Genomic DNA, 25,095 nt, shown 5'->3' with positions numbered 1-25,095 from the left:
CGGACGAGGGGTATCTCCTCGTGACAGAATGTGGTCCACTGGAGAAGGGAATGGCAAACCACTTCAGTATTCTTGCCGTGAGAACCCCATGAACAGTATGAAAAGGCAAAATGATAGGATACTGAAAGAGGAACTCCCCAGGTCGATAGGTGCCTAGTATGCTACTGGAGATCAGTGGAGAAATAACTCCAGAAAGAATGAAGGGATGGAGCCAAAGCAAAAACAAGACACATTTGTGGATGTGACTGGTGACAGAAGCAAGGTCCGATGCTGTAAAGAGCAATATAGCATAGGAACCTGGAATGTGAGGTCCATGAATCAAGGCAAATTGGAAGTGGTCAAACAGGAGATGGCAAGAGTGAATGTCAACATTCTAGGAATCAGCAAACTGAAATGGACAGGAATGGGTGAATTTAACTCAGATGACCATTATATCTACTACTGTGGGCAGGAATCCCTTAGAAGAAATGGACTAGCCATCATGGTCAACAAAAGAGTCCAAAATGTAGCACTTGGATGCAATCTCAAACATGACAGAATGATCTCTGTTCGTTTCCAAGGCAAACCATTCAATATCACGGTAATCGAAACCTATGCCCCAACCAGTAACGCTGAAGAAGCTGAAGTTGAACGGTTCTGTGTAGACCCAGAAGACCTTTTAGAACTAACACCCAAAAAGGATGTCCTTTTCATTATAGGGGACTGGAATGCAAAAGTAGGAAGTCAAGAAACACCTGAAGTAACAGGCAAATTTGGCCTTGGAGTACGGAATGAAGCAGGGCAAAGGCTAATAGAGTTCTGCCAAGAGAACGCACTGGTCACAGGAAACACCCTCTTCCAACAACACAAGAGAAAACTCTACACATGGACATCACCAGATGGTCAACACCGAAATCAGATTGTTTATATTCTTTGCAGCCAAAGATGGAGAAGCTCTGTACAGTCAGCAAAAACAAGACCAGGACCTGACTGTGGCTCAGACCATGAACTCCTTATTGCCAAATTCAGAGTGAAATTGAAGAAAGTAGGGAAAACCCCTAGACCATTCAGGTATGACCTAAATCAAATCCCTTATGGCTATACAGTGGAAGTGAGAAATAGATTGAAGGGACTAGATCTGATAGAGTGCCTGATGAACTATGGATGGAGGTTCCTGACACTGTACAGGAGACAGGGATCAAGACCATCCCCATGGAAAAGAAATGCAGAAAGGCAAAATGGTTGTCTGAGGAGGCCTTACAAATAGCTGTGAAAAGAAGAGAAGTGAAAAGCAAAGGAGAAAAGGAAAGATATTCCCATTTGAATGCAGAGTTCCAAAGAATAGCAAGGAGAGATAAGAAAGCCTTCCTCAGTGATCAATGCAAAGAAATAGAGGAAAACAACAGAATGGGAAAGAATAAAGATCTCTTCAAGAAAATGAGAGATACCAAGGGAACATTTCATGCAAAGATGGGTTCGATAAAGGACCGAAATGGTATGGACCTAACAGAAGCAGAAGATATTAAGAAGAGGTGGCAAGAATACACAGAAGAACTGGAGAAAAAAAATCTTCATGATCCAGATGATCACCATGGTGTGATCGCTCACCTAGAGCCAGACATCCTGGAATGTGAAGTCAGGTGGGCCTTAGAAAGCATCACTATGAACAAAGCTAGTGGAGGTGATGGAATTCCAGTTGGGCTATTTCAAATCCTGGAAGATGATGCTGTGAAAGTGCTGCACTCAATATGCCAGCAAATTTGGAAAACTCAGCAGTGGCCACAGGACTGGAAAAGGTCCGTTTTCATTCCAATCCCAAAGAAAGTCAATCCCAAAGAATGCTCAAACTATCGCACGATTGCACTCATCTCACACGCTAGTAAAGTTATGCTCAAAATTCTCCAAGCCAGGCTTCAGCGATACGTGAACCGTGAAATTCCAGATATTCAAGTTGGTTTTAGAAAAGGGAACCAGAGATCAAATTGCCAACATCCTCTGAATCATTGAAAAAGCAAGGGAGTTCCAGAAAAACATCTTTTTCTGCTTTATTGACTATGCCAAAGCCTTTGACTGTGTGGATCACAATAAACTGTGGAGAATTCTGAAAGAGATGGGAATACCAAGTCACCTGACCTACCTCCTGAGAAACCTGTATGCAGGTCAGGAAGCAACAGTTAGAACTGGATGTGGAACAACAGACTGGTTCCAAATAGGAAAAGGAGTATGTCAAGGCTGTATATTGTCACCCTGCTTATTTAACTTATATGCAGAGTACACCATGAGAAACGCTTGGCTGAAAGAAGCACAGGCTGGAATCAAGATTGCCGGGAGAAATATCAATAACCTCAGATATGCAGATGACACTGCCCTTAATGCAGAAAGTGAAGAGGAACTAAAGAGCCTCTGGATGAAAGTGAAAGAGGAGAGTGAAAAAGTTGGCTGAAAGCTCAACATTCAGAAAAGTAAGATCATGGCATTCAGTCCATTTACTTCATGGGAAATAGATGGGGAACCAGTGGAAGCAGTGTCAGACTTTATTTTGGGGGGCTCCAATATCACTGCAGATGGTGATTGCAACCATGAAATTAAAGGACGCTTACTCCTTGGGTGGAAAGTTGTGACCAACCTAGACAGCATATTACAAAGCAGAGCCATTACTTTGCCAACAAAGGTCCATCTAGACAAGGCTATGGTTTTTCCAGTGGTCATGTATGGATGTGAGAGTTGGACTGTGAAGAAAGCTGAGCACTGAAGAATTGATGCTTTTGAACTGTGGTGTTGGCGAAGACTCTTGAGAGTCCCTTGGACTACAAGGAGATTCAACCAGTCCATCCTGAAGGAGATCAGTCCTGGGTGTTCACTGGAAGGACTCATGCTGAAGCTGAAACTCCAGTATTTTGGCCATCTCATGCAAAGAGTTGACTCATTGGAAAAGACCCTGATGCTGGGAGGGATTGGGGGCAGGAGGAGAAGGGGACGACACAGGATGAGATGTCTGGATGGCATCACTGACTCGATGGCCATGAGTTTGAGTAAACTCCGGGAGTTGGTGATGGAGAAGGAGGCCTGGCGTGCTGTGACTCATGGGGTCGCAAAGAGTCGGAGACGACTGAGTAACTGAACTGAACTGAATAATATAACCTCAAAATATCAATACATAAATACTGACAGAAAGAGAAAAGGACTAACAGCCAAGTTCATAATCGCAGTGGGAGACGATAAAGACACATCTGTCATGGAACTGGGCTCCCTGGGACGTAGTCACCTGCACCCATGAAGTACCTGAAATGCGGCTGGCTCTACAATGCGATGTGCTGCAAGCGTGAAACACACACTGGAGTTTAAAGACGTAGCATGAAAAAAAGAACAGAAAATATTTCGTTAGGTTTTATCATGTTGATTATACACTGAAATGATAATCTTTTGGGTGTGATAAAATAAAATATATTACAGATAATTTCACCTACTTCTGCTTACTCAGTGTGGCTACCGAAATCTGAATTGACAAACCTGACCTAACTGATATGCACGAAACACTGCATTCCCCCTGATACATATTATTTTCTAGAGCCCAAGGAACATATAAGAAAATGAATATATTTTGGGCCATTAGGAAAGGTTGAATTATTTCAAAGGACTGAGATAATGCAGGGTATACTTAGGGATTGCAATGGGATGACGATTTATGTGCCCTCAAACTTCACCCTGCACGTGGAGATGATACTAGGCGGCACAGATTCTGGGAGGCGTCAGGTCAGGAGGGAATGGGCCCCATGCTGGGAGGACAGAGAGAAGCAGGCAGTCTAGGAACCAGGAAACAGGCCTCACCAGACGTGGCACCTGCTGGTGATCTTGGGACTTCCCAGCCTGCAGTACTATAAGAAACAACTTTCTGTTGTTTAGCAGCTAGTCTATGGTATTTGTAACAGTAGCCCAAAAAGACTAAGATGGGGCTCTTCATGGAATTAAGCTAGGAATCATAAAAGGGTCACTAGAAAAACCTTCCCAGACATTGGGAAGTTACATGACATACTTCTTGAGGAATTTCATGAATAATAATTTTTAAAAACACAATGAAAATTAGAAGAGACTTTTCCATAAAAGATAATGAAAATCTGCCTTATTCAAACTTGTGGGACGCAGTGAACTGTGTTTAGAGGGTTACTTAAAGCCTTAAACACATATACTGGAAAAGAAGGAAGGCTAAAAATCAATTAAGCCTCTAGCCCAAGAAACCAGAAAAAAAGTATAGCAAATGAAACACAAGGCAGATGGAAGAAAAAGGAGCAGAAAATAAGGAAACAAAAAGCAAATATGAAAATTTTTAAAACAAAGCCAAAAGTTGGCTCTTTGAAAGGACTGATAAAAATGAAAAGCCCCTAGAGAAACTGATTAAGAAAAAGAGACAGAGCACAAATCTCCAGTATCAAGATTTTTTAAAAGGGGAGACAACACATCTTGCAGATAAGAAAGAAATTATGAACCACAGTTCACTTACTATTGGAGAGTCTGCTGGCCTCCATCAATACCTAGCAGGGGGGAAATGCTTTACCTAAACAGATCCGAGAAGACATACAAAATCAGAAATTTTTATTTGCATGAAAAAAATTAAATCTGAAATAAAAGCCTCCCCACAATGAAACCAACAGGTGTTGCCAATCAATTCTTCTGAAAATCGAGGGAAGAAGACAGCAATCTCCCAGGAACTCTCGGGGTAAACAAGGAATACTCTCCACCTTGTTTTATAAGACTAGCATAACCGTGATACTAAACCCAACAAGGAAAAGAAGTACAAGAAGGTCAAATTACTGACTCTGAGGATAGATGAAATCATCCTAAATAAAACACTAACAAATACAGTCCAATAAAAGGAGAATATATTGAGATCAGGTTGGGATGGTTTTACAATCACAAAATTTTTTTAAAGTTAAATCACCATATAAAAGAAAAATCACCTGACTGTTTCAAAATCTGCAGAAAATAAACTGAAGAAAATTTAATGTAATAATTTCAGTTCATGACTAAGAAAAAAGTCATAGCAAACTAACAGGAGAATTTACATATTTTGATAAAAATATCTACGAAAAAGCTAATACCATAGGTGATGGTGAAATACTGAAAGCTTTTCCTCTGATAATTGTCAGGAAACCTCTGGCCCTTATTAATTCCTGAGGAGAGGCACACCTTTCCTGGGGCTGAGGAATCCAGGCATTTCTTTTGTTAGTTTCTGATTATGGTGATAAGTACCCTCTTCTCTCTTTGGTAGGGATCGCCTTGTGTTTTTTAAGTCTGGAATTTTAAACTTTATCTTTGCTGAGAATAACTACTTTCTAAGACAGTATATATGCGCATGCCATGTTGATTAAAACAGCTTTGCTCCATCAGCGCTTTGGTCCCCGTGTCTTTCTTTCTTTCTTTCTTTTTTTTCCCTCTCTCTCTCTTTCTGGCTGATTCCCTGGAGCGTGGAAGCCGGCTACGTAACCCAGGGAATGTTAGCCTCTTTACTTCCTTCCCTCTCTCATCGACTCCGGACCACCAAGTTCCACTCCATTAAAGGACCAAGAGATAATGGCAAAGAGACAAGGACACTGGTTCTCACTACTTCTGTTCACCACTGTACTGGAGATCCTCGCCCGTACAACAAGGCAAGAAAAAGAAAAGGCTTATCACAGTTGGAAAGGGGGGGGAAAGCACTTATTTGCAGACATAATTGTGTATACATAAAAAAATACAATAAGAATTATTTGAAATAAATGGATTGAAGAAGTGAATATAGAAGTCAGTTCTATCTCTATATATTAGGCATTTATAATTGCACTGAAAATATCAAGATATCTAATTAAAAATGTACAAGACACAGAGCAAACTATAAACTTCTAAGATAAATTAAAGAAGATCTAAAAAAATGGAGAGCTACATATATACATTGTATTCATGGATTATGCTGCTGCTGCTGCTAAGTCGCTTCAGTCGTGTCCGACGCTGTGCGACCGCATAGACGGCCGCCCACCAGGCTCCGCCATCCCTGGGATTCTCCAGGCAAGAACACTGGACTGGGTTGCCATTTCCTTCTCCAATGTGTGAAAGTGAAGTCACTCAGTCGTGTCCGACTCTCAGTGACCCCATGGACTGCAGCCTACCAGGTTCCTCCGTCCATAGGATTTTCCAAGCAAGAGTACTGGAGTGGGTTGCCATTGCCTTCTCCATGAATTATAAGAACATTAAGATACACACACACACAGAGTTAACTGTGTCAGGCGATGCGTATGTTGGGCAATCATTCCATGACGTCTATGGGCATCAAGTCATCACAATGTAGACTTGAATACACACAAACCGTATCTGTCAATGACTCCTTTGTGAAGCTGGGGTTCTAAAATCAGCGCCTGGCACCTGGTAGCTGGCAGGTGTGGAAACCCGGGTTCACGTGCAGACTGTACACACTCTTAATCACAGGTGAGACCTGAGGCAACCCAGCAACTCTCCATTTTTCTTTTTTCTCTGTTCCCCTTGCCATTTGTGTTTAACAGACTCTCAGTATCGAGTGAGCAGGGTCAATGCAGCAATAATCTTTCCCCATCTAAGGCATGCACATGTAACACCAGCAGTCTTCCCAATCGCCCCGAGATAACTGGGGTGCCGCATGACAAAAAAGCAAGGAAACACGACATTCGCCGAGACAGAGCTGCCCGACGGCAGTGGGGACTATGGTCCACCAAGGGGACCCCCAGGGACTAGGAGCCCACACTGGGCCCCCCAGCTTGAGGCCACACTTCCCTTTCCACCATTCTGAAGGTCCTGGCAGAAGAAAGCCAGACCACGGAAGGGGGGTGGTGTGGCCAGGCCGTGGGACTCAGGGCAGGACTGACTTGGGTCTGTGCTGGGCTCCACGTCCAGTCACTACCCTTGAAGTGTACAAAGTTCTTGGGATCACTGTAGGTTTGTGGCAAAAAGCAATGGAGCCAAAGCCACGTAGGATGGCTTTTCAGGAAAAAACCTCACTGAGGATTCACTCAGCGCCAGCCTCGGGCCCTAGTGAGATGCAGACTCCTGGTCATCCATGGCTATGTCTGCAGCCCGCCAGGGCAAGGGGAGCCTCCTGGACACCGGGTGCCATGTGGGGTTCTTAGCCCACTTTGAGTGAAGGGCTGCACCCGCCTGGATGACCCCGGCTTATCCCTCTACCTCTGATGCGGAGGCCCCCATGCCTCCCATGACCGGAGGATCCAGCCTCTCCCGGGGCCTCCGTGTCACTGCACAGGCCTTGTCCACGCAGCCCCAGCAGGCAGGGTGAGGCCTGTGTGGAGCCTCCCAGGTCGCTGGCCTCGCTGTCCACATCGGGGCCGTGCAGGAGCACCACGTGTCCACTGAACGAGTGGATGAGGGCCCTAACAATGACAGTGATGACGATGACAAGGAGGAGGTGAAGGGGGCTGAGATCCAAGTGTCAGTCCCTGATTCAGGCCTCTGTGCGTATGAACTCATTTAACCTCATGACAAGGTTGTGTGCGTATGGCGGGGCGGGGGGGGGGGGGGGGGGGGGGAATGGCAGGTCCTGCCACTGTTCTCACCTCGGAGCCGGCAAGTTCACTCTTGGTGTTCAGGGGCGGCTACAGCCACTGGCCACAGACTGGACAGCTTTAACACACATTCATCCTCCCCAAGTTCCACCGTCAGAAACCTGTGACCAACGTGTGGGCAGGACTGAACTCCCTCGAGAGGCTCCAGGGGAGGGTCCCTCTGGCCTGGTCCAGCCCGTGGGGTTCCCAGGCCTCCCTGGGCTTGTGGCCACATCACCCCAACCTCTGCGTCTATCTGCGCAAACCTTCTGCCCTGGGTGGCTCTGTGCTTCAGATCCCCCCTCTTCTCTTCCAAAGACACCCGTCATTAAATTTAGGGTCCACAAGCATCCCAGGTGCTCTGGTGCAGAGGTCAGTAACTTACTTCCATCTGCTGAGACCTTTCACCGGAATAAGTCACCTTTGCAGGCTGCAGGATAGACGGCTTTCGGGGCCACCACTCAGCCCACCACACTTGTCATAAAGCCACAGGGTAGAGCCTCACTGGGCTTGGTGCAGGGAGCTTCGAAGAAGCAGGACTCTAGGACCTCAGTCCCAAGGCTGCCTCAAGAAGACAGCTAGGGTCAGGACACTCGGGCACAGCGACCAGATAAGCAGGGCTCAGAGGTATGCTGGAGGGCTTGGGGCTCACCTGCAGGGAGCCTGGAGCCTGCCATGACGGCCCAGGGCCGGGGGACGCAGCACACAGGTTTGGGAATGCACACATCCCATCATGGACGAGGGGAGGCAGGCCCGGGGGCTCAGGCCAGGGGAGCCCAGATCGTCCTGCTGCCCTCAAGGGGCAGGTCAGAAGGGCACAGGAGGGAGCCGTGGTTTCAGCGACCTGTGTCGCAGTCGGTCTGCTCCTGTGTTGTCTCTGAGAGTGACTCAGCCTCTGTGAGCCCACCTTTTGCTCCTCTGCAAAATTCGCCATTCGTGACTTGCTTCACAGGTGGGGGGAGTTCCTGGTGCTCTCAGCACCCCCACCCAACCTGGTGGCTGAGGCTTGCTGCCTCGCCATGACCTTGAGGCCGCTAAGACCACCCCTGCACAGACTCTCTTTGCAAAGAAGCTGGAAGGTGCTTCACCTGCCCTAGGAAGACCTCTAGCCTGGGGGCTCCTGGGCAGGGCTGACCACATGGCGCGCTAGGAATGACCGTGGATGGCCCCATACGGCCAACCCCGTCTTTCCTGTTACAGCCCAGGTTTATTTTTTGTGCTCTGCTCAGCCGCACGCAAAGACCCAAAGTACATTCCCCCGAGTCCGTGGAGATTTCTCTCGATGGTGGTCAAGAAGCAGTGCCGGGCCGGCATCGCTGGGAAACACGCTCCGCTGTTTACGTGAGCGACAGGGTCCCTCCCAGAAAAACAGCTGGCAGGATCGGGAAAGGGTCGTGGGACTCAGTGAACACACGGGATGTCCTCATTCTTACACACATGGGAGGATTTAAACCCTGGCGCCCAGCCTGACAGCAGTCTGCTCCGGGTGCGAAGAAACTGAGAGACGCCGGTCCCCTCCCCTAGCCGGACGCCCCAGAGGGGAGGCTTCTGTCCAGACCGGCCCCTTGGGTGGGGAGTCTGGAGGCCACAGAACCGCAGGGGCCTCGAGCCTTGGCGTGGGCGTGTGGAGAGCCAAGGGGCCCGGGGAAGGGACAGAGTTAGGGTCCTTGCAATGGACTGCCACCAAAGGCTGGACAAAGACAAGAAATAAAACAAATGTCACACCTTAATGTTGCTAAAGAGCCAAGAAGGCCCAGAACAGTGACCCGGACTGTGCCGTCCAAGGTGCAGAGGGGATGGGGAGGCTCACCCAGCACAGACTGGACGGGGTTAAACCTCCACTCCCGGCTCAACTCACAGGAACGGAGACCCCACCACAGTTGTTCCCGGCACTTTCCTTTGAGAAGGAAGAAGGGAATCACAGAACAAGCAAAGACGTCCCCATGGGGGATTCCTGGTGCTCGAGGACGCCAGGGCCCCTCTTCGTCCCCTCGGCTGCCTGAGCCTGCGTGTTGTACATGACGGTCACCCGTCTCCGCTGAAGGGCGGGCTCCGAGGTTGTTGGAAGGTTGGCCTCAGCGAGGCTGAGCATGGGGTCCCTAGCTGCCCCCAGAGGGCTTCCGGGCAGCACACCTCCCCAGCCCACCCTGACCCCACAGCTGCCGCCCACCCCAGAGGGCCCCCTCACTGCCATCAGGGAATTAGGGGGTGCCGAGAGCTGAGGCCCGAGGGTGCTAGGGGCCTCCACGGCATCCTGTGTGTGCACCCCTCCCCGGCTCACGGTCCAGCTGTGGGGAGCGTGTGTACACACGGCAGGGACACACAGACGGCTCCAGAGCACCGCCCGGCCAGGAGGCCCCGGAGCCCCGGGGGAAGGCCTGTGCCAGACATCTGACCGCCTCCCCGCCTCTGTGCCCTCGGATTCCTCAGCCCCAAGGATAACCCCACCGCAGGAGGGCCTCTGAGGCCACGGCTGCTCTGCGGGAGGGGTCGTGTTCGCCTCGAATGTGCTCAAGGCACGTGATGCCCGGTCAGTCCCTAATGACCGGGCGCACTCTTGGCAGCCCTGGGGCCTGCCTGCTCTTCCTGTTGGCACCGGGGTCCCTTGTGGGTGTGAGCTGGAAGTCTGGTTCCAGGCTGGATCGGTCTGCTCAGGTGACCGACGTGCCCCCAGGAGGGACAGCGTCTGGCACGGGGTGGGCCTCATCATGCTTCTCCTGATCGGCACCAGGACCGCCCTCCTTCCAGTCCCAGAGGTGGAAGACAGGGGCCCTTTCTCGGTCACCTGAACGTGTCATCTCACAGGAGTCCAGCTTGATGATATCTGGAGTGATCCAGGAGGGCCGGGGGGACAGTCCCCCTGCGGTCTTTCCCCGACCTCTGGCCGCATCACCGGCTTTACTTTAATACTCGTGGACGAGGGGGCAGGCTGGGACCGCCACTGGGGTCTGACCCTGGCTTTCTCAAGCCCGCCCTCCACCTGGACGACTCCCAGAGGGGACAGGAAAGTGCTCAGTCCCTGGGCAAGGGTCGGCAGGGAGGCATTTCTGCACCGTGGTTCCTGCTGACCACATCTGCACCGCCCGGGAGGAGCTGCTGCAGTTACTCGGGCGCGGTCACATGGGGCGCTGGCATAAGCATGCCTTCGACACATCCTGGACATGGTACCCTGACTGTCTCCAGTGAGCCTGGACGCAGAACGCGCTGTCTGAACGAGCTGGGGCCGCAGGACTGGCGGGCGGATTTACCCCTCAGCTCTTGGCACAGGGTCTGGCTCCCAAGGCCTGGCTTGTTGAAGGAATAAAAGACATGTATTCATTCACAGGCCTACGTTGATGATGAGTGGGTAGATTACTCAGATCCAGCCTCTCATGGAAAACAATTAAAAAAAAAAAAAAAGTATCACTCACTAAAGTTGCCGAAGACCTGAGAAGACCCAGAGGAGCAACTGCCCAAGATGGGGAGTCTAACAGAAGACCCTTCCCTCCGGATGGATTTGGACTCCCAGGAGACGACACTTTCAGATGACCCAGAAAGGGCCTCCCTCCTCCAGACCCGAGAATTACAAGGAAGGTGGTGCTGGTGCCAAGCAGGAGAAGGAGCGGGTGAGGACCCCAGTGAGTCCAGGCATGTCAGCCTGTGACCTTGGCTCAATGTGTTCCTATCCATAACGCCCTCAGATGAGTGGAGAATGCAAGTGCCAAGTCTTTCTGGATAAGGGCAACTTCTTCCTAGGCTTGGGAACTGCACCACGAGTTATGGAAGGGTGGTGGTCAGTGGGGAAGAGCGCCAGGCCCACCAGGATGAAAGACAGCTAGAGGAGAACCAGCAGAAGTGACCCCCTCAGCTTGGGATTCTGAGAGGATTAGATGGATAATAAAACTAATAAAGCTCTCCTTGTTTACAGAAATAAACCTCAAGATAGAAAGGTCCTTCAAAGGACAGGAAACCATTAAAAAATGGACACAGCCAACTTGGAAAAGAACCAAACAGAACGTGCAGAAATAAAAAAGTGTCATAACGAGAAGCGAAAATAGAAGACACTTTTGAAGACCTTGACATCTTCAGGAAAGGGAGACACGTGGGCACAGAGCTGGAGCATGATGATAACGTATGCAGCCCCCTGCCCACTCCCTGCTCTCCAGGAAGAAAACCCAACCCTGATCTGTAGCTGGATCATGTGCCAATTTCCATGGTGTAAATACTCCCGCCGTGGCCTGATTCATGTACCAAAGGGTTTACACCTGGCTGGCAGAGTTCCCGAGGAGCCAGAAAGAGCTGACTCTGGCACACAGCCGGCCTAGAGACATGGGAAGACATCAGAACCGCAACCTGAAGGGCACAGATTTCAGCCTGTCTACCTGGGACCCAGGCGGAGCTGTCCTTGAGGAACTTTAAAGACAAGAGTCTTAAAACATGTCCAGAATTCACTTTATAACAAGTACACTTCCATAAAACCAAGAGAGGCCCAAAGGAAGCCAGGTGGGGTGCATAAAAGCCTTAGCGTTTAAGACTCAAGAGACATAAAAATTTTACAGCCAAAGAAATGAATGTGTAATGGTGGAATTGTGAATATAGATATGAATAGCTTTGGGACTAGACAACAGCCCCTGACACCTCACTGTAGGAGAGGTTCATGACACAGGCACTAAGCCTGGGGGTAGGAGTGAGATGGGGGCTGAAGACCACATTTTGTTGTTGTTCAGTCACTAAGTCACGTCCGACTCTTTGAGACTCCATCGACTGCAACACACCAGGCTTCCCTGTCCTTCACCATCTCCCAGAGCTTACTCAAACTCATGTCCATGGAGTCAGTGATGCCATCCAACCATCTCATCCTCTGACGCCCCCTTTTCCTCCTGCCCTCAATCTTTCCCAGCATCAGGGTCTTTTCCAATGAGTCAGCTCTTCACATCAGTTGGTCAAAGTATTGGAGCTTCGGCTTCAGACATCAGTCCTTCCAGTGAATATTCAGGGTTGATTTCCTTTAGGATTGACTGGTTTGATGTCCTTGCAGTCCAAGAGACTCTCAAGAGTCTTCTCCAACACCACAGTTCAAAAGCATCAATTCTTTGGCACTCAGCCCTCTCTACAGTCCAGTTTTCACGGTTCAGGGCAGAGCCTGATGTGAGGACCCAGCACCCAGGTTTAAGTGCTGGCTCTGCCCCTGTGGGACCCAGGGCCCTGGATCTCCTTGCCCCGCCTCTCAGAGCCTCAGTTCCTTCCCTCGGTAAAGGGATCTGACCCCTGTACCACAATCCGGGTCAGGATGCCCACACAGGGTGGGGTGGGGATGGGGGTCTGCGTCCAGGACGACAAGTCCCTGAGAACATCTGGTGCTGCACTGTCCTTACATATGGAGCTGCTGAAATTAGACTTCAGGTGCCTCAAAGTCGAGAACCCCCACCCCAATGTCCAGGCTATGAGGAGGGACCACAGCCCCCCAACTCCATGCTCATCACCACACTGAGCCAAGTCTGGGAACGCACTCGGACACCAGCTCATGCCCACAAGGCCTCAACTGGAAACGGCAAGAAACATGCCCTTCCCCCCACCCCGTGTCCACGGCAGCCCTGCCAACCCCCCAGCAGGGAGGACATGCCATCACCTCCATTCTACAGGTGGAAAAACTGAGGTCCCGAGTGGGGAAGCCACTTGCCTGAGGCTGCGCAGCCCCCAGGAAGTAGCCGGGCTGGGTCTGGACCCACACACGTGGCCTCAGAGTGGCTGGGCGGGGTCTGAGCCTGCCTGGGAGCTCAGGTACCCTCACCGCGTAACCAGGGGTCCTGGAGTCTGCTGTTGCGGTGGCTCCCATCTTCCAACAGGCAGCTCCTCGCTTGCTTTTCAAAAACCAACATCCACAAAGCTGGGAAAGAGATGCCGCTGTGGCTCATGCCAGCTTCGGGGAGGTATGAGGAGAAACTGCAGCCCGCCAGCCTTGGGGTACGGTGGCGAGCCCCGAACGGCCACATGAAAGCAAACTGACCTTGTACGGTTCACGTGTCTGCAGCCTTAACAATTCTGCCAAAACCGGAGTCAAGTTCAAAATCAGGGCAGTGCAGGCCTCTGTCACCTCTGGTACACAGCTGGGATTTTCCTGTGTGGCCTTATCGGCAATGACCAATGGACATAAATAATGCCCTGGCTTTGAGGTTGGACTTGAAAAATGCTGATGGGTTTCAAGTACAAGGAAACATGTTGGCCCACAATCTGCTGCTCTTGTCCGTTTCCTGGGAACCCTGGCCATCGGAGGGACAGGGCAGTGGGGGATGGGCGGAAGAGGCGCTCCTGCAGAAGGAAGACCTGGGCCACCTGCCTCCAGGACCCTTCTCCCACCATTTCCATCCTCTCTGCTGTCCCAGGGGTCTGTGACATGACACCCCTCCTGGACCCTGATGTGTGAAACTGACTTAGGGGGCCGTCTTCTGGATCAAGGTGTCAGATCCTAATTCGACAACCAGGGCCCCTCTTGTGGGTGGCTGGGGAAGCAGTTTTTAAGCTGAGTTCCTCTGGGCCCATGGTGCCTGGCAGAGGGTGGGGTCAAGTGGGTCACCTCTGGTCACAGCCAGTCGGCCAGGCTCAGCCTTCATCCGTTCTGTATGCGAAGTTATGAGCACGATTCTTCCAGACCCACCAGTCCCCGCTCTGCTGGGTGCCTGGCCCGGGGCACCCAGTGTGTGTGCGGGTCTCTGTCTGGGCTACCTCTGGGGCACCAGACAGGGGATCGGGAACTTGTGTGGACACTGCAGGGGCGGGGGGGCTTCCTTGGGGAAGCTTCTGACGGCTCCTGGGAAACAGGCCTGCACGCTCCTTGCACCTCCAAGCATGGACCAGGGTCAGCAGTTTATACACCCTGGGAGCAGGTGAGAAGCCCAGTGTGGGGCACTCCTAGACCTGCTAACTCAGAACCTGCATCCTGATGACCTCAGGGGCTTCCATGCACCCGCCGGAACCCTCTACCGAGGCAGCCAGGTCAAGGCTTGGTCCCCGCCAGAGCACCTGCCCTGCTCAGCCCTCCAACCACAAGCCATGCCTCCCCCACCCATGGCTGTACTCGAGGGGACGCGTGTGAACTCCCCCCACTACTGGGATAACTGCTTATGTGTAAAGTCTCAGCTTTCTTGTGGGATGAATGGTGCCCTCCAAAAGAGACACCCACACCCCAACTCCCCATATCTGCGAGGAGGGCTTTATTCAGAAATGGGGTCTTTGCAGATGAAATCAAGTTAGATAAGGTTACAGAGGATTAGGTGGGCCTTATGCAGAGTGATGGGTGTCTTTATAAGAGGTGGAGAGACACACAGAGAGGAGGCCGAGTGAGGGGGAAGCAGACGCTGGGGGGATGTGGCCACAAAGCCAGGAATGCCTGGAGACCCCGAAGCTGGAAGAGCCAGGAGTGACGTTGCCCCAGAGCCCGGGTCGGGGTCCGGGTCCTGTTGACCCTCGACTTTAGACTTCTGGCCCCCAGAACTGGGAGAGAATCGATTCGTATTGTTTTAAGCCTCCCCCGCCCCGACCCCAGTTTGTGGATGTCGGTATCAGAAGCCCCACCTGGGGCACTCAATGTTCCGTGTCCCTAAAATCCACCAATTGATCACGACCTCAGCCAGGCCGGTCTTCCCCCGGTCATCACGGGATGTCTTCTCAACAGTAAACCTCCTGACTCGGGAGAAAGGCTCGTGCTGCACACAGCGGCCTCACCTGTGTGGGGCTCGAAGCCCATGTTGCCCCGGAGCGGCTCAGCCTCACACACTTGCCGGCCAAGGGGGAGCAAAGGGGGTCACACACCTCTGCGCCCCTGTGACCTCCACACCCTGCCTGGTCACAACTGCAGACGACCAGGCCAGCAGACATCTCAGGAGGACGGACTTCACCTGCCCCCATTCCTCTTGCTTCACTGTCCTTTTGCATCCCCCCATCCCTGCTCCTGGGCTTCCCTTGGGCCTCTCTTGCGATTTAGCCGGTAAAGAATCTGCCTGCAATGCGGGAGACCTGGGTCCGATCCTTGCGTTGGCAAGATCCCCTGGTGAAGGGAAAGGCCACCCACTCCAGTATTCTGGCCTGGAGAATTCCATCGACTCTATAAGTATAGTCCATGGAGTCGCAAAGAGTTGGACATGACCGAGCAACTTTCATTTCATTCATCCCTGCTCCTGGTCAAGCCTGTCCAGTTGGCCCTCATGTTGGGGTCCGGGGGACACTGGTGACATCTGAGGACATTTCTGGTTGTATTTAGGAATGCTGCAAGATATCAAATGCCAGCAATGCCAAGGCTGAGAAATCCCACTTTAAGACTCTTCATAATTGGGGGTTATTGTTTGAGTATCCAATTGGAGTCCATGGATTTCTTTCTCCCTGGGGAAGACGCATAAGCCCCAAATTCGTTTCAAAATGGGCAAGGTGGTGGGGCTGGGCTCTCTCCTAGGCTATCTTGTTCTCCAAACCCTCTCACTTCTTGTAATCAGAGCACCCCAGGAATAAGTCATCCCGGGCATCTGTCCACTAATAGTGCTGGCTGGACTCGCGCACACCCCGCACGCTGCCTGTGCCCGGCAGCCCCTGAATAGAGTAGGGGAAGGCAACAGGCTTCCTGGGGCCTGACTCATCTCAGGGGAAAGCTTGGGGCTGCAGCGGCCATGGAAAAGTCAGTTATGATCTGAAGACACCACAGGAAGATGGCCCATGCTCAGCGCCAGCTTTTTGAAATCCTGAACCATTTAGTTGATGCCACCGTAACATTTTATCTAAAAAAGGCCCAATCAGGGACTTCCCTGGTGACCCAGCAGTTAACACTCTGCCTTCCTATGCAGGGAGTGTGGGTTCAGTCCCTGGTTGGGGAACTAAGATCCCTGCAAGCTTCGAGGTGTGGCCCCTCAATTTTTTTTTTAAAAAGGTCCAATCAACTGCTGAAAAACTTTTAAGGCTATAGAACCAAATTATCACTGAAATTTGGGGTCACTGTGATGTTGTGATTTGTACTGATAATAAGAAAGATATTTTTGATCTTTGTCCCCCACTCCTGGCACAGAGCTCCTAACTCTGGGAATTTCCTAAGTGGGGAGAGCAGTCAAGGTGTCTCTTGGTAGGTGAATGAGGTGACTGTTCCGAGAGTGCCTCCTTTCGAAAGGGGGGCATTGCTTGCCAGGGTAATGAAGCATATCGTTAGAGGATTGGAACTTCCAGTCCCTCCCCCACACCACCTCCCCCCACCACGTCTGGGAGCAATCACCAACAGCCAGTGATTTAATCAACTGTGCTTGTGTGATGACTCCTCCATAAAAAGCCCCAAACAGGGTCTGGACAGCTTCTGGATTGATGAACACATGCAGATTTGGGGAAAGCGGGGCTTGGAGAGCTTGAAGTTCCGTGCCTCCCCTCCACACAGCCTGTCTTGTGCATCCCCTTCCATCTGCTGTTCCTGACTTTATTACCTTTAACATTAAAGCTGTGACCTAGTAGGCAACATGTTTCTCTGAGTTCCCTGACCACTTGACAAATGAATAGAACCCAAAGACGTTAGAACCTCTGAATGGGTAGCTGGTGGGTCTAGGTGCAGGTGACAATCTGGGCTTGCAAATGATGGCTGGAGTGGTGGGAGGGTCTTGTAGGGCTGGGCCTTTAACCTGTGGGGTCTGGCACTACCCCCAGATAGGCAGTGTCCACATTGAGTTAAGTTGCAGGACCCCCAGCTGCTGTCAGAAAAGTGCTGGGTCGTGCCGGGGAAACAATGCATGCATGTTGGAACCGGGAGAAGCCTCGTCACTTATTAGGACGACTCGATATTTTCTGGTGGCCATAACCAATGTCTTTATGCTTCATGTTTATTTCAAAGTCAGAAGTTTTAAAAAAGATGTGTGGCGAAGGATTTGACTGGACTTGGAAAGGCTCTTCTTTCTCCTTTGTGAGCACGGCCATTCCATTATTTTATGAGCAATAATGATAGATGACTGAATATTCACATCACCAGTGAGAATTTCCCGAGTACCAGACGCTAAGTGAAGCACTTTAGCATAAGCCAGGGATGTAATGACTTGTTTCCCGGGTGGCTCAGCAGAAAAGAACCCGCCAGGCAATGTAGGACCTGGAGGGGACCCGGGTTCAAACCCTGGGTCGGGAAGATCCCCTGGCGGAGGAAATGGCAACCCATTTCAGTATTCTTGCCTGAAAAATTCCACGGATAGAGGATCTTGGGGGCTACAGTCCACAGGGCTGCAAAGAGTCGGACACGAATGAGCACCTGAACATGCACAGAGTCATGCAAATAGTGTTGGTGTCTCTGTTTGACAAATGCTGAAGCTTCACTGCTGTTGTAGTTCAGTCCTCTGATTCTGTCTGATTCTTTGTGACCCCATGGACTATATACTCCATGGAATTCTCTAGGCCAGAATATTGGAGTGGGTAGTGTTTCCCTTCTCCAGGGGATTTTCCTGACTCCCCACATATTGTAAGACTAAACTTGAGAATTCTTTTTTTTAATTTCATTTCAAATAGCCTTTGGGTATCTGAAAGGACCCTGTAGGTACTTTCAAGAGGTCTTTTGCAAAACAAAGCCGTTTCGGCAAATGTGGTCATGATGTCCAGGTAGGCTTTGCTGTTGTAAGTGTCACATCTCAGCCAGAAGGCAGATTCTGAGCTATTCTTCTGGCAGAAACAAATTCACAAAATAAACCAAGAAAGACAGCGGGAAAAACAAACCACACCAACAACTGGAAACGCGTTCCTCCTGAGACAAAGCTAGAGAAAATCCCAATATCCTTGTGGCCCAAAAACCCTCTTGGAAATGAATGTTCAGGAAGGAAGAGATGAAACATGCCAAGTTCGAAGGAGAGGCAATGCCCACGGCCAATCTTGTCTAGAGACAGCCTGAGCGCTCAGATGAAGACACAGGCCATGTAAACCCTTTGCACACAGCAGTGATGGTCATCACCATAGTTAGTGTTTAGTCTGATGACAACCTTCCCCAGGCACCACATAAGGGAGCAGACCTGGTTCTCTTCCTCTGTCTCCACACCATTCACTCATGAAGTCAGATCAGGTGCTATCGTGCCCTGCCTGCCTGGCTGGCTCATCCATGAGCTGTGACCACCTCCAGGGCAGGACTCCGCCTTCTCTTCTCTGTGCAACGTGAACCTACACACAGTGGGCCTTCAGAACCTCAGGACACTCACCCCACCCCCACTATAGCCAGAACCCTCCCCAGGCATTAAAACAGCTGTGGAGTCACTTTGGCCCAAGCCCTGGTTACGGATCCCTGGAGCCTACTACAGCCTCTACAGCGTGAATAATCAGGTCCTTTATACACAGATTCCCAGCTGTCAGATCTGAGCTTTGGATTCATTGTCAGCTCTGTTCCTCCTGTGGCAGCCAGGTGGGCCGCGAAGCAGACAACGGAGCTCATGAGCTGAATTTCAAGGGAGGCATTGAATGGACAGCGATCGATGCAACCTGTTGCAAACTGAGGGAGGTTCCCTGCATGTCTCAGAAAAGGCCTCTGGTGTGCAAGTGTGGAGCAGGACCCCCACAGTGCAAAGGAAAGAGAGGTACTCAGGGGCAAAGGCTCTTGGCCTCTCCTGTAGCAGCTCCAGTTGGTACCTCGTGAACAGTGGACAGCCAATGTGGTCACCTGAGCGTGACACTTATTCCCTCACAAAGCAAGAGAAAGGGGGCAGGGTGTGGGAGCACCCAGAGGGTGTGGTGGGGAGGATGAAGGGACGTGTTCTTCCTCTCTTCAGTGCAAACTGCTTCTGTGAGTCTCAGAGCTGCCAGAGGGCAGTTACCAAATCGGGTCCCCACAGCATCCAGGGTGGGCTGGGAGCCTTAGCCCTTGTCACATGAACAAGCCACACCACATGGCTTCCCTGAGTTCTCACAGCAGAATCTGGGGGTTTTGTCTAGGTACACACTTCCTTGCTGTAGCTGTGTTACCCACTCCTTTGAGCCCCACTTTTCTTTTCTAGAAAAAGGGCACCAATTGCGACCTTAGCAGGTTGCTACCTTAATCCTGTGAAGACTAATTAGGGAAATCCTACAAAGAATAGCTGGCCTTCAGAGATATCAATGAATAGCTGGCCTTAAGAGATACTGGGCTTCTCTGTTAGCTCAGCTGGTAAAGAATTCTCCTGCCATGCAGGAGACCCGGTGTGATTCCTGGGTCGGAATCCTGATTGGCTGCAGAAGGGACAGGCGACCCACTCCAGTATTCATGGGCATCTCTGGTGGCTTCATGGTGGCTCAGCTGGTAAAGAATCTGATTGCAATGCGGGGGACCTGGGTTCATTCCCTGGACTGGGAAGATCCCCTGAAGAAGGGAAAGGCTACGCACTCCAGTATTCTGGCCTGGAGAATTCCATGGATTGTCTAGCCCATGAGGTCGCAAGAGTCAGACACGAATGACGGACTTTCACTTCACTTTCAAGAGATATGACCTTGGAGAAGGAAATGGTACCACACTCCAGTAGTCTTGCCTGGGAAATCCCATGGACAGGAGCCTGGCGGGCTTCGGTCCGTAGGGTCGCAAAGGGTCAGACACGACTGAGGGAGTAACAGGCGCTTGCCAGAGGCCCCAGGGCTTTTGATGGCAGAGCCAGGACTGTGGCTGAGGACTGCCAGCTCCCAGGCCTCTCTCACCAGATAGGAGCGTGGAAAACTAGAATCTAAAATAGCCTGAGGGCTTTCCTGGCAGCTCAGTGGTAAAGAATCCCCCCCCCTGCCAAAGCAAGGGACGGGAGTTCCACCCTGGTCTGGGAAGACCCCAGATGGCAGACCAGCTGAGTCCATGCATCACAGCCTCTGGGTCGGCGCTCTGGAGCGTGGGAGCCACAGTACTGAGGTCTGTGGGCACCAGAACCCGTGCTCTGCAACAAGAGGAGCCACCGCAGTGACAAGCCTACGCCCCCCCAACTGGAGAGCAGCCCCTGCTCGCCGCAGCTAGAGAAAAGCCCACACAGCATGAAGACCCTGCACAACCACAAATAAATAAACTCATTGAGAAAACGCAAAAAAAACAAAAAAAAAAGAGATATGACTTGAATCCAGATTAAACTGGAGTCTCCAAGTGTCATCTGGCATTTCTTCCCTGAATCAGCCAAAACCCACACAGTTGCATTTCCAGGGTCAACACTTAGCCAGCGGGGCAGAAAACCCAGCCTGGTTCAAACAAGCTGACAGACAAGCAGCAGAGGACTCACGGGCAGACGGCTTCCCTCAGGTTTCAGGTGGAGCTCAGGGACCACAGCAGGAACCAGCGCTGTCAACCCCTGGGCTCAGCAGCGCCCTCATTCTCAGGCCGGCGGCTCTGCCCTGACCTGCGCAGGAAGGCCACCAACTGCCCCAGGCTGACCTCACGCCCCTCCCACTGCTGTAGCCTGACCTCACCCAGCCCCACCCCTTCCGGCAGTACCTGAGCTCGTCTTCCGGAGCGGCGGGCGCGGCGGGCGCGGCGGTGGCTGGGCAGTGTCGAGCAGGGCCAGATGGACCCTGGGCGTCGGTGAGTGACCTCGGCCTCCGCCGGGTGGAGGGACGGGCTTGTTCCTCAGCTGCGGTCCCTGGGCGCCCCCAGGTCCCGAAATGGAAAGAAAGCGGCGGTTTCTTCGCATTTCCCCTGGCGGTTTCGCGCGCGGGGGGAGCGCGGGCGAGGCTTCCCCGGGCTGGGGGCGGAGGTCAGAGAAGGGGATGGGCGGGCCGGGGGCTGAGGGAAGGGCCCGGGCTGGAGGGAGCGGGCCGGGATTGAGGGACGGGGGCTCTGGGGAAGGGACGGGGGGGCTGAGGGGAAGGGGCCGGGCCTGAGGGAAGGGGACCGAGGGACTGAGGGAAGTGGAGGAACAGGGGGCTGAGAGAAGAGTAGGGGAAGGAGGAGCTGAGGGGAAGGGAAGGAGCCGGGGGCTGAGGGAAGGGGAGGAGCCGGGGGCTGAGAGAAGGGGACTGGGGGGCTGAGGGACGTGGATGGGCCGGGAACTGAGGGGACGGTACCAGGCCTGAAGGAAGTCCTGGGGAGGGGAATGAGGTTGGAGAAAGGGGGGCGGGCTGGGGGAAAGGAAATGGGCGGGGCCTGAGGGGTCAGGGTGCGCGGTCCTTAGGTGGCTGGGGCGGAGGGTCCGGGGTCTGAGGGGAGGATGCCCGGGCTCCTGAGAGGAAGGGGCCAGAGAGTTGAGGAGGGCGTCTAGGATAGGAGAGGAGCCCTCCAGGAGGGGTGCAGGACCTGGGGTTCGGGAGGAAGGGGTGGGGGAGAGGCCGGGCCCCAAGTGTTCGGGGAAGGGGCCTAAGGGCCCAGAGGGTCCCGGGAAGAACGGGAAGCCCCGGGGAGGGGGTCCAGAACCTGGAGGGTTAGGGGGAGGGGGCGGAGCGCCTAGAGGGTCTAGGGAAAGAGAGGAGCCCTCCCGGAAGGAGAGGGTCACGACTTGGGAGGTCAAGGGGCGGACGGCCGAGGGGGAGGGGCCGGGGTCTCCCGAAGGCCGGGCGGGCGGCTCCCTCCCAGCTCTGGGGCCCACACCGGCGGGGAGATGTTGCAGCCAGGTCAGTGGAAAGGCAGCGACCGGAGCGGCGGCAGAGTGGGGCAGCTCTGGATTGGGAACAGCCCCTCGGGGTGCGGGCTGGGAGTCACCTGGAAGGGAGTCACTCTCGTGGGAGCTTAGTGCCCCTGCAGAGGGTTGGGGCCAGAGGGACAGGGCTTCCTCTGCCTGGAATCTGTCCTCGTCTGGCCCGGGGGAGCGGGGGTGAGGAACGCACTTCCCGCTGGGCAGAGCTCCGAGGTGTCCCGGGCGAGCGCGGCCTGCTGGCTCTGCAGCGACCTGGCCCCCGAGCTCGGTAGTGGCTTAACCCGCCGGGGCCGACCGCGTGATTCGCCCCGCCGCCCGCTGGCCGGCGCTGGGCAGAGCCTGACGGCGGCCGAGTCAGGGAGCTGATGCCTGAGGCTGGCCCGCGCCTCTCGGTGTGGAAAGTGTTCCCAGACCCGAGAGAGGAAGGGTGTGCGGGGTTGTCTTTGATTCTCTGCTCCATACCCCCCTCAGTAACTGGCAGTGTGTCCCCCATGACCTTTTCCTTGAAGCATTGTGAGAAACAGACTGTCAAAAACTTCACTTGCATGGAGTCCTTGGTGATTCTGATCTTTGGTCCGTGCAGTGCAGCAGGGGCTGGGCAAGCGCCTGGTTGAGAGAGAAAGTTAGGATCCCTGGGGTCTGCCCTGTGTTGCAGTGGGCTGCGTCCTGGGGCCCTTGTCCATCAGAGGTCCTGTCTTTGACTGTGCAGGAGGCAGGGGTGTGGGGGGAGTCCTCTGGGTAATGGTGGTGTGGAGAGTGGGCCGTGTGAGACCTGTTTCCTCTGCTACACTGGAGAGGGTGGGCACGTGGACTGCTAACTCAGCGTTGGTGGTTTCATCCGCTCTGAAACCTTATCGTGTTCCCTCACCCCCACTAGGCAACCACTAGTCTACTTTTTCTCGCTGTAGACTTACCACATCTGGCCACTCATAGAAATGGGCCTGTATAATGTATGGGCTTCTGTGTCTGGCTTCTTCACTTAGCGTAGGATTTTAAAAGAGTTGTCCCTGTTGTGGTGGATGTCAGTACTTCACTCCTTTTATTGTCAGATGTTAGTAACATTCCATTGATTGGATAGACCACCTGCTGCGTGTCTATCTCTTCACAAGGATATTGGGTTCTTTTCACTTTGGACTGTTAGGAGTGATGCTCTGTGAACAAGTTTTCTATATACCTAGGAATGGAGTTGCTGGGATCTGTGGCACCTCTGTGTTTTAACCTTTTGAAGAACTGCCCGATTCTTTGATTTTCCATTTCCACCACCAGCATAAGAGCCTTCTGATTTCTGCACACCCTCACCAAACTTGTTTTCTGTTTTTTGGAATATAGCCACCCTAGAACATGTGGAGTGGTGTCCCAAAAGTCGGGTTTGATTTGCATTCCCTTAATGGTTAATGATACTGTCTTTTCAGAAGCTTATCACCCATTTGTATGTCTTTGGAGAAATGTCTGTTTAGATCCTTTCCCCATTTAAAAATGTGGTTAATTGTCCTTTTTATTATTGACTTGTAAGAGTTCTTTATATATTCTGGATAGATGATTTGAAAATAATGTCTCTCATTCCATAAATAATGTTAACTTTGATGGGTGTCTTTTGAAGCCAAAAGTTTAAAATTTTGTGCAATTTGTTTTTTTCTGTTTTCACTTGTGCTTTTGGTGAAGGCAAAGCATCTAAAGTCTGTTGTCGAATTAAAGGTGATGAAAATCTATGCTTATTTTTTTTTTCTAAGAATTTAATACTTTTAGTTCAGACACTTAGGTTTTTTGATCCATTTTTTCCAGTTAATTTTTGTGTGTGGTGTGAGGTAGGGGTCCAGAGACATTATCTTTGGATTAAAAAAAAAAAAAAAAGCCTTTAATTTTTCAAAGAGTTGTTTTCATGATTTTTTTAATTAAAAATATTGAGAGGGAATAGATTATTATAGATTTGAGCCTATCACTAGCTACCCTTGGCAAGATTTTCATAGATGCTGGATGATAACTGTGGTACCCAGAATGTACTAAGCAACGTACAGAAGTTAGGATTTCTAAAGGCAGAGTTGAGGAAGGCCAGCAGAGCATCATCTGTCTGGTTGCTAATGAATGCCAGGCCACACATCAGCACTGACGGTGTATTCCTGTGACGAGTCTGGTCCTGGGGAACAAGGGGTTCTATTCATCTGTAATGTCTAGCAGTGCGGTGTCTAGTGAGGGCTATCCTGTGGTCTTAGGGAAGAGGTGCTGAGCTGGTGGCTCGGAGAATTGAAGTGTTGGTCTTATGAAGTAACCGTACCTGTTCATTAGAGACACAGCTTGCTTCTCTTTTGCTCCCCAAGTCACCATTCTTCACTTTCCGATAGCAGTCACTGCTCTGAGTTCTAGCCCAGTCATGTCACCATCTCTTTAGGGAGTGCCTCTCATATATACATCTATATGAAAGTGTCAGAATGCTAGTCAGTCATGTCCGAAACTGTGGCCCCATGGACTGTAGCCCGCCAGGCTCCTCTATCCATGGAAATTTGCCTGCAAAAATATTGGAGTGGGTTGCCATTCATTTTTCTGGGGACTCTTCCCCATCCAGGGATTGAACCTGGGTCTCCCACATTGCAGGCAGCTTCTTTACTGTCTGAGCCACTGGGGCAGCCATATGTATATATGTATGTGTGTGTGTGTTTGTGTATATATATATATACACATACATATACACATATACACACACACCCAGAATAATAGAATTTTATTGCAGAATAAATTAGGATTAACCAGAAATGGAAAGCTCTCAGGATTTTAGCAAACAAAAATGTACACTAGCCATTGAAGCAATGATTTCTGTTTGCATTAAGAAGAAACTTCATACAGTTGTAAATCTTATGGAACCTCTTTATTTCCTGTAGTTTCTCACTGTGGCTGAAAGTTAGTTGAAGTCTTTGGTTAGGGAAATACAAATTTCTTTACAAAACCTTGTTATGTCGGGGAGGATTTCAGACGTATTCTAAAAGGATCTCAGCACATAAAGATTTGCCCAGGGTGTCTGTCAGCACATA

At 51.5% G+C, this 25,095-nt stretch overlaps 1 long non-coding RNA gene across 1 annotated transcript; it reads right to left on the bottom strand.

The window, feature by feature from the left end:
- Nucleotides 1-3: 3 nt before the first annotated feature.
- Nucleotides 4-20,906, bottom strand: LOC122672964. The gene is made up of 4 exons (XR_006334543.1): nt 20,726-20,906; nt 4,478-4,531; nt 3,262-3,313; nt 4-38 (listed from the first exon to the last, which is right to left on the bottom strand). It is a non-coding gene; the product is annotated as an uncharacterized LOC122672964 (long non-coding RNA).
- Between the last annotated feature and the right edge of the window lie 4,189 nt (nt 20,907-25,095).

This window comes from Cervus elaphus, chromosome 16, assembly GCF_910594005.1.
Source record: "Cervus elaphus chromosome 16, mCerEla1.1, whole genome shotgun sequence".
NCBI classification, from domain to species: Eukaryota; Metazoa; Chordata; class Mammalia; order Artiodactyla; family Cervidae; genus Cervus; species Cervus elaphus.
The sequence above is the reverse complement of the archived record's forward strand: the minus strand, read 5'-3'. Positions and strand labels throughout refer to the sequence as shown.